General features: G+C 46.7%; 1 long non-coding RNA gene across 1 annotated transcript; it reads left to right on the forward strand.

Annotated features, from left to right (window-relative positions):
- Window positions 1-11532: 11532 nt before the first annotated feature.
- Window positions 11533-15471, forward strand: LOC116546743. The gene is made up of 3 exons (XR_004266821.1): window positions 11533-11571; window positions 11666-11723; window positions 15335-15471. It is a non-coding gene; the product is annotated as an uncharacterized LOC116546743 (long non-coding RNA).
- Window positions 15472-17168: the final 1697 nt, after the last annotated feature.

Below are 17168 nucleotides of genomic sequence, written 5' to 3' on the forward strand. Positions count from 1 at the left end.
CATCAGGTTTCCCTTCCATTTTTAAAACTTCATAAGAAATCCTATTTAAAAGCAATTTCTCCCACAGTCCCACATAAAACACATGATCTATTTTCATTCTTATTTTCTATCATTGTCTAAAAACATTTTTTTACAAAGTAAGACCCAGTTTTGTTGACTGTATCTAATTTTAACCTATTAAATGGGAACCTTTTTTTGAAGTCTAAAAACATCAAGTGTTTGCTGGGGCGGTTAGGAAACATATTTTCATGCATTGCTGAGAACGTAAGTTACCATAGTCACTTTGGAGAATAATTTGTTGTGTCTCGACAAAGGATACAAAATGAAACTAGTATTCAAAACCAAGTCAGTATAATTCCACATCAACAGAGAAAAGGAGAAAAACAATATAATTCTCTCAGTCGATGAAGAAAAAAAAACTTGATACAATTTAAAAAAATCCATGATAAACAATCTTAGCAGACTAAGACTAGAAGGAAACTTTGTTAGTCTGACAAAGGGTAGCTACAATAAACTCACATCCAATATTTCATTTAATGGTGAAATACCCAAAGCCTTCTCACTAAGACTGGGGATGGGAGAAGAAGGCCTGACGCCTCCACTACAACTCAAAGCTGCAGTAAAGATCCTGCCAGTGAGTGTAACAAGCCAAGAAAAAGAAACAAGGAAGAAAGTTTGGAAAGGAAGAAAACAATCAGGTAAACACCGGTTACCAGCGTGTGTTCACTTAGTGATATTTCACCTGTCTTTGCACTGTGACTTGTGCCCTTTTCAGTAAAACATTACAAATACAAAATGAAAAAAGATGTAATTAATCTCTACTCATTGACATAGAAATCTGTCTGTAATATGGTACCGATGGTGGAAAAAAACAGGCTGTAAAACTTTATGTTATGATTCCATTCAATGCATACATGTCTTACATTTTTTAAAGTTTATATATGGGAAGAATATCTTTGGAAGGAGATACACAAAAATGTATAATACTGGTTGTCTCTGGGGAGTGGAAGTGAGAAACTGAAGGTGGCCAGTACTTCATTGGGAACCCTTTTGTTGACTGAAAATTACAACTAAAAAAACAAAATTGTATGTGCATGGATGGGTTCCATGGTGAATATTTTGAAGAAAAACATTCACTTTGGTGTGTAAGATGTGGTGCATTTTTAAAAGAAAACAACTATTTCATTACTTTATAAGAGTTTACTTATTAAAAAAACTAACCCAAATACCCAAATTTTAAATTAAATTCCTAAGCAAAGAATACATAATTATTTGGATGTCTAATTGCTAACATTAAACAGTATATTCCACCTGCTCCTAAAGTTTATTTTATTTGGATGCCATTATCAACTTTGAAGGTGGGCTTGGCCGGTTTTTTTTAATGTTAATCTTTAGCAGTAGCACACAATTAAATGCAATGGCTTACTGTGTTTTATACTTGAGAGTTGTGACTCTCAAATTAGTCACTGCTTCACAATACATTTTAAAATGATCCATTTTCAGGGGCTGTGCCTGAGATATATTTTGTGTCTCTACAACACAACAGGGAGCGCACTTCATGGCGTGCTGATGCTTACTGAATGATACAACTGAGGACTGGGTGATTCTGTTTGACACGGCAAGTCTACTTCACCACTACAGGCAGTGCAGCATGTTAGTTTACAGATTAGCCTTTGGTGTTAGAGAGATCCAGCTGTAGGTGTGTCTGGTGAATAATTTACTTAACTGAGACTCACACTCCTCATCTGTATAATGAATAGAACCAAACTAATAATGCCTCAAAGTGACTGTGATGCTTCAAGGAGGCAACATAGAGAAGTGACCACATAGTATCCAAGACTCAAATGTGTATCAGTCATCCTTGTCATTTTAATAACTTAAGCAGTTGTTATTAAGTACAGTCATGTGGCATAAAGACATTTTGGTCGTTCCCCCTCAGAGAAACCCCATAGCCATTAGTAGTCACTTCTCTTTTTTCGCCAACCCCCACACCCCTGGCCCTAGGCAGCCACTAATCTGCTTTCTATTTCTCTAGATTTGCTGACCCACCACTTCTCTTCTGGTGGCCCTAAGGATGCTCTTGAGAGAACCCAGTACACCTGGATGACTTTGTGCTCTCTGTTCACAATCTGTCCTGGGCACATATTTCCCCTGCCTGATGCCTGAGACTGGCCATTAACCCGAGTGAACTGGTTCCTTGAAGTGGGAAGAGGGATTTAGAGATCACACTTGGGATGCTACTCACACAGCCCTTTTTAGTCAGACACTCCAAACACACCCAAAATGGAGACAAGACCCTGAGAGGGTGATAGGGGCTTGCTTCCAACTTCTCCCTGGAGGTTGACGCTGTAATTTCCTACTAGCACCTGGCGAGACCCATCCCCAAAAAAGACAACACCAGGGAGGCTGGGAGGGAGACACCTGCAGTTGTGGCTGTAGTCAGATTGGTCACTGACTCTGGGGTAAGCTGCCCTTTCTCTGGGCATTGGGGACACCTGAGGATGCCTGTCTGCTCTTATCCTGTGGTCACATCACACCAGGCGGCTAGAGTTACAACAACCCTATAGTGTAAAGAATCCCTGTCCCCTTCCATGCCACATTGCTCCTTAGGGAAGCAAACACCCCTCCTCCTCCCTGGAAGGATCCATCTCCAGAAAGCCAACTACCTTCCTGCCTCAGGCCCATCCCTCCTTGGTTTTGTGGCTCTGGGAAAGTCACTTGGCCCCTCTACATTTCAGTGCCCTCAACTGTAAAATGAGGGTTACAGCCTGGCTCTGCACACCCCACAGGGCTCATGTGAGGGTCACTAGAGATGGCATGTTTTAAGGCATCTTGCCCATATAAAGGCTGAAAACTGACCTTTCACCCCCCCTCCATGACTTGTAGCCATTCAAGCTTCCTCTCTGGGGGCAGCCACTGCTACCTGTCTGCCTCATTCCTTTACATCGTTCATATCTGAACACTTGTAGCACTTATGAAGTCATTCTTATTTGGGCTTAGTTTAGATCTGTTTAAGCTTCATAACATAATGCTAACAGGCAGGACCCATATACATCTCCACATTGCACAGCAGGGAAGTGAGCACAGAGGGGTTAAGTCTCTTTCCCAGGGTTACACAGCTCCTAGCTGCCATCTGAGCCCAGGCCATCAGGCGTCTGCCCTTTGCTCTTGGTCACTGAGCTCAGCTGCCTTCTTGAATTGCCTCCTCTCATTAGAGTAACATCCCCAATGCAATAAGCCTGTTGTGTGTTGTAAGTGCCCACCACACTGCAGGACCCTTCCTCCTAAGCCCGACTTTGACTCTTGTCTCCCGTAGGCAGCTGGTGAACACAAGTGTAAACCAGGAAACATGAGCACTGGCCCATGGTCTCCTACCAGGAGCATATCAACAGTGGTCTCCACTTTGAATGTGGTTTTCTCATGCTCATGGCTCATGGATACAACAAGAGATCATGAAAGATTCAAATACAGGACATGCCAGAAAAGCGATCTGGGGACAAGGAAACCTCCTGCCCATCCCCAGGAGCATCTAAATTAGCCTCTGGTCAACAGCAGGTGGAGCCTCAGTCATCACCCCCTGCCAGCTTCTCCACTGAAGGTGCTGTGGACTTGAAGCCATCAGGAGATTTGGAGTGGTTGTGGTTTATGCAGCAGGGCCTGAGTCTTGGTGAGGAAGGGTAGGAGCAGGGAGCTGCCCACTCAGAGCTGGGTCAGCCTCTGACCCTTCTCAGCCAGGCCCGAGTCCAGGCTGCCCAGGCAGCTGTTCTGGTCAATAGGCACTGAGACCCTGGCAGCTCATCGGCTTCACTCCCTGAGCTGTCCAAGCACCAGCCCCACAGGCCACTTCTTTGCTTAATGAATCTTAACTACCCAGCAGCCTGGTTTGGTCAGTTGAAGATGAATCTGATTCTAAGTCCAACTGTCACAGGGGCAGTTGGCTGGGAACATCCTGCATTCCGAATCAGTTGGGAGTCAAGGAGGCTACCGGTCATTCAGAGAAGTCGCCCGACCACAGGGAAGTTCTCCCCACAAGGCAGCTACAGGGTCAAGTGAGGGCAGGACAGACATAAATTTGGACCCCAAGCCTTCAGCAGGGCTTCCTTTGGGGAAAAGTCTTGCATTTTGGGTGAGGGGTTGAAATGTCAAGCCGGGAGTTAAGTCAGGGTTTGGGCCCTTTTCTTGGGCCAGGCACCTCCTCCAGGGCATTAGTGTCTCCCTGCAGCAGCGTTGGGGTGTAGGAGGATTTGGAAAGGATGAGGGTCCTCACTTTGGAGTCCAGGGTGTGGACGCCTGGTCTCAAGCATTCAGGGTTCCTCATCCCCAGGGAACCAACTAAATTCCCTGCCTTAGCTTGATTACTCATCAGTATTGTTACTCTGAGTAAATCACTGAATCTCTCTAAATTTCAGTTCCCCAAACCATGAAATAGAAGTCAGCTCCCACTCTTCCCATCCCACGTCACAAGAGATAACAGATTTTTACCCCTGAGCTGTAAAGCATCAGGCCCATGCCAATGTGGAAAGGTGGAGCTTTGTCCTGCCTTGACCTGTCACCTTCCATGTCCCCTCTCAAGGTCACCAGTGCTGCGTGTCTTCCTTATTCTTCCAGATGTGTAACAGTTGAACACCTATGTAGTACAGCACTTAAGAGGTACCCATCATCGTTCTTAAGACGTGTCTGTATTTATATTCAGCCTCGTAGCATCGTAGTAATAAGCAGGCCCTAGTAACATGTTCACATCCCAGAACAGGAAGCTGAGGATGGAGGCGCTGAGTGACAGTCCCAGGAACACGTGGCTTAGATTTCAGGCCAGGCACAGGCACCATGCTCTGGTCATTGTGTTGTGCTGACTTTCCACATTTTCTCATCTAAAGAAAGCAACTATTCCCATGCAACTCATCTGTGGGGTATTTTCTGCACATCACACTATGGGATCCCATTTTCTAATCCTCACTTGATTCATGTGGGTCCACTAGGGAGCTAGTGTTATAGAGATCCAAAATTTAACCTGGGAAAACATTATTAATACTTTTGCCCGGAAGATTTCAACACTCCTCACTCTTATAAACACATTTCCTGGTGCCTTCATAAAGGAATATAAAAAGAAAAAGATAATAGATTGAAATAAAGCATGTACCTGGGGGTCAATCCTTGGGGAATAAAGTGGATCCTCAGGCACTGGTATGGGAGGCCCCAGTGCTTTATCTTCTCTGGCTCTGGCCCTCATTCTGGTTTTCCCCAGGTCCCTTGCCCTGGCATAGGAACCTCTCATAAATGCAGGTTGCTCTGTCTTTATCTTCTTGGGTAGGACCCAAGGAAATTGCAAAGGGAAAGAGAAAGGCACTGCAGCCAGAGCCCAGAAGGTGGGTCTAGACCAGGCTGAGAAACAGGCAGGTGCCTCGTTGCCTGGTAGATGGGCAGGTCATAGTCCCCTCTCCACCACCCCCTCCCCAGCCCTAATGTGTGCCCAGAGTTTTGAGCAGCACCTTCCTGTTGAGTGAGGGGAGGTTTTGACTCCAGTTGTGAAGGAAGCATTTCCACAGAGCAGAAACAAAGGCTTAGATGTGCCTGAGTACCCTGCTGTGTGCTGGCTCTGTGGCATGCACCCCGTCTTCTGACCTCCCAGTTTCCAGGGGGTGGGGAGCAGGTCAGAGGGACTGATCCCTAGGGGGCGGGAGCCCCTCAGAGGGACTGCGATGTCTGGGACATCAAGGAGGGGAGGGGATGTCTACATATAAGCTCACTGCCCACAGGTGCTTCTTAAGGGGTTTGTGTGGACCAAGAAAATGTGAAACCCATACACACAGCTTTCTGATGATGTAAGTCCATCTAAGCATATTTTGGAGAAATGCATGTACATAGTATCCTTGAAATGACCTTGCTAAATACATTCCTTTAAGGGGAGTCTGTTCCAGTTGGAGAAGTTGTGCTCTCTGTAGAGGCTCTAAACTCCTCTGGCTGCAACCTGAAGGCAGATAGGGAGGAGGATGCATGTGTGTTGGGGGTGCAGCAATGCCCCTACCTGCATGGAAGCTTGTCCTACCTCTGCACAAGGTGGACTCCCAGTGATTGTTTTTGGACGGTGAAGGTTTCTGTTGCCATCAGAAATGGATGGACAAAGGATAAGAGTATCAGTGTAGCCAAGCACGGTGGCTCACACTTGTAATCCCAGCACTTTGGGAGGCTGAGGTGGACGGATCACAAGGTCGGGAGTTCGAGACCAGCTTGGCCAACATGATGAAACCCTGCCTCTACTAAACATACAAAAAATGAGCTGGGTGTGGAGGCATGTGCCTGTAATTCCAGTTACTCAGGAGGATGAAACAGCAGAATCCCTGGAACCCAGGAGGCAAAGGTTGCAATGAGCGGAGATCACACCATTCCACTCCGGCTTGGGTGACAGGGCAAGACTCCATCTCAAAGACAAAATAAATAAATAGGTGGAAAATAAACAGTTCCGTTTACCAGGAATATGCTTTCTAAAAATAAATGTCATAATGACTCCGGACAAGGGAGGCATCCTCAAACCCAGCTCTAAGACGGCAGTTAAGGCATGGCGGGGAAGGGACGCCAGCTTTGCAGCCAGGCAACTCTGAGGTCTGCCCCTTCCTTACTGTCTGACCTCGGGTGGTTTACTTAATGTCTCCAGGCCCCTAATCTTCCTCATCTATAAATGGACGTAGTAATACCCAGCTTATAGGGTCATGGGGAAGATAAAAATGTGAAACTTCATGTAAAGAACTTAGCACAGTACTTGGAATGTTAATAGAATGGAAAAAATGATCGTTGTTATCATTAGTCGCACTACTTTTTATTTATTCATTTATTATTCATTTATTTTTTGAAAGGGACTCTTGCTCTGTCACCCAGGCTGGAGCATGGTTGCTCAAACTCGGCTCACTGCAACCTCCACATCTTGGGTTCAAGCAGTTCTCCTGCCTCAGCCACCCAAGTAGCTGGCACTGTAGGCAGGAACTGCCACACCCAAATAATTTTTTTTTGTATTTTTAGTAGAGATGGGATTTCACCATGTTGGCCGGGCTGGTCTTGAACTCCTGACCTCAAGTGATCCTCCCACCTCAGCCTCACAAGGTGGTGGAATTACAGGTGTGAGCCACTTGCCCAGCGCATTTTTTTAAAACAATTTCAGGCCAGGTGTGGCAGCTCATACTTGTAATCCCAGCACTGTGGGAGGCCTAGGTGGACAGATCACTTGAAGTCAGGAGTTCGAGACCAGCCTGGACAACATGGTGAAACCCCATCTAAAACAGAAACAAGAGAGGTCTGGTGGTGTGCACCTGTGATTCCAGCTACTAGAGGGGCTGACGGGGCAGGGTCACTTGAGCCATGATTGCAACACTGCACCCCAGCCTGGGTGACAGAGACCCTGTCTCAAAACACACACACACACACACACCCCAAATTTTCCCACCTGTGTAATTTTATTTGATGAAAGTTATATATGGCTGGGCATGATGGTTCACACCTATAATACCAGCACTTTGGTAGGCCGAGGCAGGCGGATCACCTAAGGTCAAGAGATCGAGACCAACATGGCCAACATGGTGAAACTCCAACTCTACTTAAAAAAAAGCAAAAAAATTCAGCCAGGCCTGCTGGTGCACTCCTGTAGTTCCAGCTACCAGGGAGGCTGAGGCAGGAGAATACCTGGAGCTCACGAGGTGGGCGTTGCAGTGAGCTGTGATCTTGCCACTGTACTCCAGCCTGGGCCACAGAGTGAGACTCCATCTCAAAAAAATAAACAAACTGGTCGGGCGTGGTGGCTCACGCCTGTAATCCCAACATTTTGTGAGGCCAAGGCAGGTGAGTCACCTGAGGTCAAGCTTTCAAGACCAGCATGACAAACATGAAGAAAACCTGTCTCTACTAAAAATTCAAAAATTAGCTTGGCATGGTGACATGTGCCTGTAATCCCAGCTACTTGAGAGGCTGAGGGCAGGAGAATGGCTTGAACGAGGGAGGCAGAGGTTGCGGTGAGCCTGGATCACACCGCTGCACTCCTGCCTGGGCAACAAGAGTGAAGCTCCATTGCAAAATAAAATAAAATTAAAGTTTTGTGTGTGCATGTGTGTGTGTGTGTGTGTATACATATATATATATGGAATAATTAGCATATGATTATATGGAATATATGTCTAGAATATATATATTGGATCTTTTTATATGATTTTTTTGATATATAAAGAATCATCAGTATATGATTATATATGAAATGCAGGTATGGAATCTTTTGTGACTGACTTTTTTCATTCAGCATCACACCTTTGAGGTTCATCTGAGTTGCTGCTAATTAGCCCACTGATCGTTGGGATTGGTTGCAATTTTTGGCTATTGTGAACAAAGCTACTATGAACACAGGTTTTTCTGTTTGTTTGCTTGTTTGCTTGAGATTAAGTCTTGCTTTGTCACCCAGGTCGGAGTGCAGTGGCACATTCTCGGCTCACTGCAACCTCTGCACTAGGGTTGAAGCAATTCTCCAGTCCCAGCCTCCCAAGTAGCTGGGATTACAGGTGGGCACCACCATACTCGGCTAATCTTTGTATTTTTAGTTGAGCGGGGTTTCACCATGTTGGTCAGGCTGGTCTTGAACTCCTGATCTTGTGATCCACCCGCCTCAGCCTCCCAAAGTGCTGGGATTAGAGGCGTGAGCCAAAGCACCCAGCCTGTTTTTGTTTTTTAAATGCAAACGTAAGTTTACATTTCTCTGGAATAAATGCCCAAGCTGCATTTTATGTTAAGTACATGTTGAGTTTTATAAGAAACTACTAAAGTATATTTGAGAACAGCTGTACTCCATACACGTTATAATATAAAATATATTCTTATTGGCAATGTATAAATGATCCAGTTTCTCCAGCATTTGGCACTACCGTTATGTTTTATTTTAGCCATTGATAAGTCTGCAGTAATTTTTGATAGGTCCTTAGTAATATTGTGCTTTTAATGTTCACTTCCCTAATGGCTAATGATGTCGAATACCTTTTTCATGCATTCGTCATCTACACATTGCTTTGGTAAAATCTTTGCTCCTGATTTTCTTTCAATTTTTAAAATACTGTGGTAATTTATACTTAACATAAAATCTACCATCCTGACTGTTTTTAGGTACAGAGTTGAGTCACATTAAACATATTAAATGTGTTCATAATGTCACACAACCATCACTGCCATCAGTCTCCATGGCTCTTTTCTTTTTCTTTTTTTGAGGCAGAGTCTCCTTCTGTCACCCAGGCTGGAGTGCAGTGGCAGGATCACAGCTCACTGCAACTTCTACCTCCCAAGTTGAAGCAATTCTCCTGCCTCTGCCTCCTATGTAGCTGGAATTACAGGCGTCCACAACCACACCCTGCTAATTTTTGTATTTTTCGTAGAGGCAAGGTATCTCCATGTTGGCCTGGCTGGTCTCAAACTCCTGACCTCAGGTGATCTGCCCGCCTCGGCCTCCCAAAATGCTGGGATTACAGGTGTGAGCCACCATGCCCGGATGGTTCTTTTCATCTTGTAAGACTAAAACTCTCTACCCGTTAAATACAAACTCCCCATTCCCTCCTCTGCCAGCCCGTGGCAACCACCATTCTACTTTCTGTCTTTACCATTTTGAATATTATTTCGTTTTCGATTTTGTTTTGAGATGAAGTCTCGCTCTGTCACCCAGGCTGGAGTACAGTGGCTTGATTTCGGCTCACTGGAACCTCCCCCTCCTGGGTTCAAGTGATTCTCATGCTTCAGCCTCCCAAGTAGCTGGGATTACAGGCATGTACCATCACGCCTGGCTAATTTTTGTATTTTTAGTAGAGACATGGTTTCAGCATGTTGGTCAGGCTGGTCTTGAACTCCTGACCCGGCCGGGCAAGGTGGCTCACACCTGTAATTTCAGCACATTGGGAGGCCAAGATGGCAGATCACAATGTCAGGAGTTTGAGCCGAGCCTGAGCAACATAGTGAAACCCTGTCTTTACTAAAAATACAAATATTAGTCGCGCACGGTGGTGGGTGCCTGTAATCCCAGCTACTCGGGAAGCTGAGGCAGAATTGCTTCAGCCTGGGAGGCGGGGACTGCAGTGACCCCAGATCTGCAACCTCCTCCTCGGGGTCAAGCGGTTCTCCTGCCTCAGCCCCTCCAGTAGCTGGGATTACAGGCGGGCGCCACCACGCCCGGTTAATTTTTGTATTTGTAGTAGAGACGAGGTTTCAGCATGTGGGCCAGGTGGCTGGGATTCCCCCGCCTCGCCCCAGATCCCCGGGAGAGGCCAGCGCGGCCCTCCCGTGGGTGTCACAGAGACAGATGCGATGCGGGTCCCTCTCCCTGGGAAGGGGTTGGCTGGGTCCAGTCCGCAGGGCCCCTCTGGGACTGACCTAGGATGGAGGTGAGGTGGGCAGCGCTGGACCCCAGGGCCCCTGCCTGCCTCCTGGGGAGCAGGTGACCCAGGCAGCCCCGGTGAGGCCGCGGTGTCTGGGCCCTAGCGTGGCCCCCGGGCTCCCACAGGACGGATGGGACAGGAACGCCGGGAGGCCCTGCTGCCCTCGGGACTGTCCCTCCAGTCCCCGATTTCCGTGGTTCTAAGGCCCCCCTCTGCAGAGGGACCAGGGAGCCCGCCCTGCATCCTGAGGCGCCGCGCTTGAGGGACCCCAGAGCTCCGGCCAGGCCACTTCCTTTCCGGATTGTGAAGCTGAGGTCCAGAGAGGGGCAGGGGCAGGTCCTGGAAGCTCCCCAGGCAAAGGGAGCCGATCTCGGGGCTGGGGTCACAGGGCTCCACTCCTGCCACCTCCAGGGCGCTAGAGCCGGGAGGAGACACTGGAGCCTTTTGTCCACCGCCAGGGCTGGGCAGAGGCTCCGCCTGTGCCCCAGTGCGAGGCTGCTTCTGTGCAGTCTGAGCCGCGGCCCCTTTAAGAGGGGGTCGTGCGTCAGCCAGTCGCTAGGGACGCTGCGGGCGTGCGCGCCTCTACGGAAGCCGAGACGGTGGTTCACGCGGGGCCCCAGCAAAAGCCGAGGCGTCGGTGGGAGCGAGCAAAAGCGGCGGCGTGCCGGCAGAGACGGTGGCGTCCAGAAGCGGCGGCGCGGGACCAGCCGGCAGAGGCGGCGGCGTCCAGAAACCGCGGCGCGAGACCAGTCGGCAGAGGCCGCGGCGGCCAGGAGCGGCGGCGCCCAGGAGCGGCGGCGCGGGACCAGCCGGCAGAGGCGGCGGCGGCCAGAAACGGCCGCGCGGGACCAGTCGGCAGAGGCGGCGGCGGCCAGAAACGGCGGCGCGGGACCCGTCGGCAGAGGCCGCGGCGTCCAGAAATGGAGGCGCGGGACCCGTCGGCAGAGGCCGCGGCGGCCAGAAACGGCGGCGCGGGACCAGTCGGCAGAGGCCGCGGCGGCCAGGAGCGGCGGCGCGGGACCAGCCGGCAGAGGCGGCGGCGGCCAGAAACGGCCGCGCGGGACCAGTCGGCAGAGGCGGCGGCGGCCAGAAACGGCGGCGCGGGACCCGTCGGCAGAGGCTGCGGCGTCCAGAAACAGCGGCGCGGTCCCAGCCGGCACAAGCGGCGGCGTCCAGAAACAGCGGCGCGGTCCCAGCCGGCACAAGCGGCGGCGGCCAGGAGCGGCGGCGCAGTCCCAGCCGGCAGAGGCGGCAGCCAGAAGCGGCCGCGCGGTCGCAGTGAGCTTCGGAGAAGCCGTAGTGGCTTCCAGGTGATGGGGGAGCAGGAGTCAGGTCTGCGCGGTAAGTGGCGGGGCATGGACCCCACCGGGAACCCTCCGGGCCTCCCTGCCCCTTCCCCGCCGCTCCCTTTTGGGCCCTGACTCCTTGTGAGCCTCGGGGCCCCAGTGGTCTGCATGGCGGCGGTTGTGGGGTCCTGGCCGCTCCAGCATCCGCATCCTGGCCGGGAACGGCGTGCGACCCGCGTCCAGCAGATAGGAGCGCCTGTCCCAGAGGCTGCGGCGAAGCGCGGGACCTGGGACCCTCCGAGCCCCTGGGCCTCTGAGCTGAGGTCCAGGGTTATTTTGACGTCTCAGGACCTTTAGAAAAAGACCTCGCTAGAGCACAGTAGAGCAGGGGACATCTGTAGTGTCAATTCTCTGAGGAGTCTCCAGGTATTTAGCTGTTTTCCGTGGTGTGTATTCTGATGTTCATTTTCATCTGCAGTGTATGGTTTCTCCAAAACCATACCCGCGTTCCTTTTTTTTTTTTTCTTTTTTTTTGGAGACAGTCTCGCTCTGCCCAAGCCGGCTGGAGTGCAGTGGTGCCATCTGGCCTCATTGCAACCTGCGCTCCCGGGTTCAAGCAATTTTCCTGCCTCAGCCTCCTGAGTAGCTGGGACTACAGGGGCCCGCCACCACGCCAGGCTCATTTTTGTATCAGTGGTAAAGACGGGGTTTCTCCATATTGATCAGGCTGGTTTCAAACTCGACCTCAGGTGATCTGCTCCTTCAGACTCCCAAAGTTCTGGGATTACTGGTGTCAGCCACTGAGCCTGGCCTCTCCTATTTTTAAACAACTTTCTAGGAATATTCAGTAAGTGTGAGATTATCTGTGTGTGGTTTTCAATTAAACCACACACAGTTAACTTTGTTGGGTAGTTAATTTTGAGGACCTTTTATCTGTTGTTCGATTTTATGTCGCAGAATTGTCTGTTCAGGTCCTTTGCGAAATACTAGATTCATTTGCTACTTTGTAGTGTTTTTTGTGTACACCTTAGATGACAACTCATGAATTACATGATTACCTGAAATTTTTGCCTAATCTATAGGATGCTTTTTTTATTTGGAAAGTAGTTTCTTTGCTGTGCAGAAACTTTTCAGGTTGATGTAGTCCATGTTTATTTTTGCATTTTATGCATGTTATTTTGGTCACCCATATAAGAAAACACTTATCAGTGACAAAGCATTTAATTGTTAATGAGGTTTTTCTTCCAGGGTGTTTGTTTTTTTTTCTCTTTGCAAAGGTGAGCAGAGACTCAAGTGACCCAGAATATATGCTCAACCTGTGTTTTAGTTAAAAACATTTTGTGGTTTATGATCTTTTGTTCAGGTCTTCGGGGTATTGTTTGTTTGTTTGTTTTTTGTTTGGGGGGGTTGATTTTCATATATCATGTAAAATCAAGGTCCTGTTTCTCTCTTCTGCATGCAGATACCATTTTTCTCAAAGGTATTCATTGAGCAGACTCTGCCTTCCACATTGCGGTGGTCTTTATCAAAGTGAGTTTGCTGTGTCCATATTTGCATTGATCTTGTTTTGTCTTCCCTGGTTTTGTCCACAGTTCTAGGTGTTGCTTTTATGCAAGTACCGTATATCTGCTGCATAACTGCAGCTTGGCGGTGTGATTTAATATCGAGGATTGTGGGTCCTCACTTTGATTGTATTTCTCAGAATTCTTTAGATATGAATTGCTCTTATGTGATTTTTAGCAGTATGTATTTATTTCTGTTAACTTTTTTCCACAGCATAAAGGTGCATAATTAGGGGTACATTTTCACATATATAGATTGGGTAATGATCAAATCAGGATACTTAGGATCTCTATTCCCTCATAAGGTATTGTTTTTGTGTGGAGAGAACACTCAAAATTCTCCTTTCTTGTTCTTTTGAAAAATACAATATTGTTAACTTCAGTCACCAGGCTGAGGAAGAGAACACTCAGATTTATTCCTTAAAGGTTAAGATAACTTTGCTTCCATAACCAATCCCTACTTCCCCTCTGTCTCCCAGACCCTGGTAACCAATATTGTGCTTTCTACCTCTTTACCATAGACATCTTAAGATTCAGTGTTTGTCTTTCTTGGCCCAGCTTATTACATTTAACGTAATGTTTTCCAGGTTCATCTGGGTTGCTCCACATGACACTTTCATCATTTTGGTGGCCGAAGAACATTCCCTATTGTATACATAACAAGAGTTTCTTGATCCCTTTATCTGTGGATGGACAGGTAGGTTGAATGTATACCTAGTAGTGGGAATGCTAGATGGTATGGTAGTTTTCTTTTCTATTCTTTGCAGGACCCCCCAACTGTTTTTTACAGCATTAATACTAATTTACGTTTCCACAAACAGTTCCCCTTTGTGGAAATTCATACTAGAAGTTGTCTTTTTAAATATTTTAATCTGTTTGTAGTGTTCATTCTAGTTGGAGTGAGATAAGATCTGAGTGTGGTTTAGATCTTCATTTTTCTCATGCGTAGTAATGGTAACTGCATTTTTGCAAAGGTTGCGTCAGGTTCTTGTCTGCACAAATATCTCTTCAGGTTATTTGGTTTGGTTATTTTTCTGCTTTTTTTTGGCCAGCTGGTAGTGTTACCGGCTGGCTTGTACCTTTTCAAAAATAACTCCTTATCCAACTGAATGTTTGCCTAAATTTTCTTATAATTTTTGGTATGCCTTTTCATTTTGTTCATTGTTTATTAGGCACAAACTCTTCAGTTTGACGTGGCCCCACATGTATAATTTCTTGGTTAGCCGTGCTGTTGGTTACTAATCAAGAAAAAACAAAATCACTACCAAAGGAGTCCATTGTCCATGATTTTCTTTTCCTTGTATTTTTGTTAGTTTTTGCAAATCATGCGCATACATCCAAGTTGCAATAAATACACACACACCGGAGGTTGTCTTTATGGTTGCAAGTTTTGTGTATAATCTTTCATCCTTTTTAGTTGATTTTTGTGTATTTCATACCATAAGAGTCCTGTATTATTCTTTTGCATGTGGATACCTAGTTTTGAAAACCTTTCCCATTGCGTCAGTTTGGTAGTGTTTTGAAAAATGTGTTCTCTCTATATAAATTTGTGTTTATTATTGAACACCCTCATTTTGCTCACTGGTCTGTATTTCTCTGTGTTTACCAGTGACATATGGGTTGGTTAACTAGGGATTTTCATTTAATTAGAACTCAGGGAATGTGATACATGCCACATGGTTTGTGTTTCTCAGGATAACTTTGGAAATGCAGGGTGTTTCACATTTCCATGAGAATTTTGGCATTGTTTTCTTTATATATCTTAAAACACCATTTGGCATATATAAATGTATATAATTAGAGGGTACACAGAAGATTTTGAGACGTGTATGTTGAGTAATCATCAAATTGGGTTATTTAGCATCTCTTCACCTCGTATAGTTAACAATTTTTTTGTGTGGTAACAACATTGAGAATATTTTCTTCTAGCTACTTTAAGGCATATGATACATTTGTGTTAAGGCTAGTCACCCTGCTGTGGAATAGAAGACCAGAATTGATTGCTCCCATGAGGGTAACTTTTTACCCATTACTGATTCCTTCCCAGATCCTCTCCATCTTCCCAGTGACTTCTAGTAACCCCAATTGAACTTTCTGCTTCTAGGAGATGAAGATGTTTTCAGTCTGCATGCCTGAGATGGTGTGGAATGGGACTTTGTCTACCAGGCTCATTTGTTGGACCTGATGTTCTCCAGGTTTCTTCATGTGGCTGCAGGTGGCAGGATTTCTCAGAGCTTTATGGCTGGAACATATTCCGTGGTGTATCTGTACAGCAGTTTCTTCATCCCTGCAGCTGTGTGTGGACGGGTAGGTTGGTTCTGTACCTTGGCCACAATTACAAGTGCCTCAGTAACCATGGAAGGCAGATAGCTCTCTTCAGCCCAGGGATTTCAACTGCTTTACATGTGGAACCAGTGGTGGGGCTGCAAGCTGACATGGTAGTTGTACTGTGAAGTTTTTCAGGAACCTCCTGCTGTTTCTCATAGTGTGTATACTAGTTTACATCTCCACCAATAGTGTTGAAGAGGTTACCTTTCTGTAAGTCTACACTGGCTGGCACCTTCAAAAATTAGTGTTTTGTTATTGGTAGTATTTATAGTGAGTGGAAGGAGACGGAATGTTAGCGTGGCTTTCATGGACATTTTTGTGAGTATTCGTGATGTGGAGAAAGTCATTTGAGAAATCCCCACGTTGCTTTCCATGGTGTCTGAACTGGTTTGCATTTCCACCAGCAGCAGAGCAGCATCCCTCTTCTCTGCCTCGCCTGCATTCGTTCTTGCGGACCGTGTCCTAATCGTCATTCTGGCCAGTGTGCAGTACTATCTCGTGGGCCTTTTGCTTTGCCTTTTTCTGTTGATGACTGAGGTAGAGAAATGTTGTCATGTCTGTTGGTTGCTGTAAGCCTTCTTTTGAGGTGCATGATTTCCTGCCTCTTGCCCTTTCTTTATTGAGTTTTTATTTTCCTGATTGATTTAACATCTTTAAGGTAGATCCTGGATATTAGCCTTCATCAGATGCATGCGTGGGAACATTTTCTCCCGTTGTGCAGGCTGTCTGTTCACTCTGTTGGTCATTTCTTCTGTGCAGCAGCTCTTCTGTGTATTAGGTGCCACTGGGCAATAATTGTTTTAGTTGCGCTTGCTTTTGGAGACTGAGACACATCCATGCTGTGCCAAATCCTCTGTCAGGAAGGGTGTTTCTAGGTGTTTTTTTTTTTGCAGGCTTTTCATATGTGAGGTCTTGCATTTACATCTTTCATTCATCTTGAGTTTATGTCTGTACACCGTAAGACACGGGGCCCACTGTTTTTCTTCTGCAGCTGGCTAGTCATGCCAGCGCTATCTATTGAAAGGAGGGAGTCCTTTCTCGAAAGCTTATTTTTGTGGATTTTGTTGAAGATCAGATGGTGTTAGGGGTGAGGGTTTACATCTGGGTCCTCTAATCTGTTCCACTGCTCTGTGTGGAATGGGGTCCCTAGCTTTTCAATGAAATTTAACATCGGGAAGTGTGACACAACTGAGGTAGTTTGGATTTCTCAGGATTGCTTTGGAAGTTCAGTGTGTTTTGTGGTCCACATGAATGTTAGCATTGTGTATTTAAATTGTTTTTTAAAACGTTGGTCATATAGTAAAGGTATACAATGCGGGGAGTTAGAATGGGGCATTTTGATTAATGCAGACACAGAGGAATGATAAAATCAGGATATTTAGAGGCTCTATTATCAGAAACAGTTAATTTATTTGCTGTGAAAACATTTGGAATCTCCCAGATTTTGTGAAAAGGGTGTGATGTTGTGTTAGCCTCTGGTCACTTGACTGTGGAACAGCCAGGAACAATTCATTCCTCTCATCTAAGTGTAACTTTGTGTCTATTTCTGACCTCTGCCCATCACCCTTCTTCCTTCCAACCTTTAGTAACTATTACTGTGCTTTCTAGAC

Source organism: Sapajus apella, unplaced genomic scaffold (genome assembly GCF_009761245.1).
Source record: "Sapajus apella isolate SASKATOON/1434 unplaced genomic scaffold, GSC_monkey_1.0 scaffold1299, whole genome shotgun sequence".
Taxonomy (NCBI): Eukaryota; Metazoa; Chordata; class Mammalia; order Primates; family Cebidae; genus Sapajus; species Sapajus apella.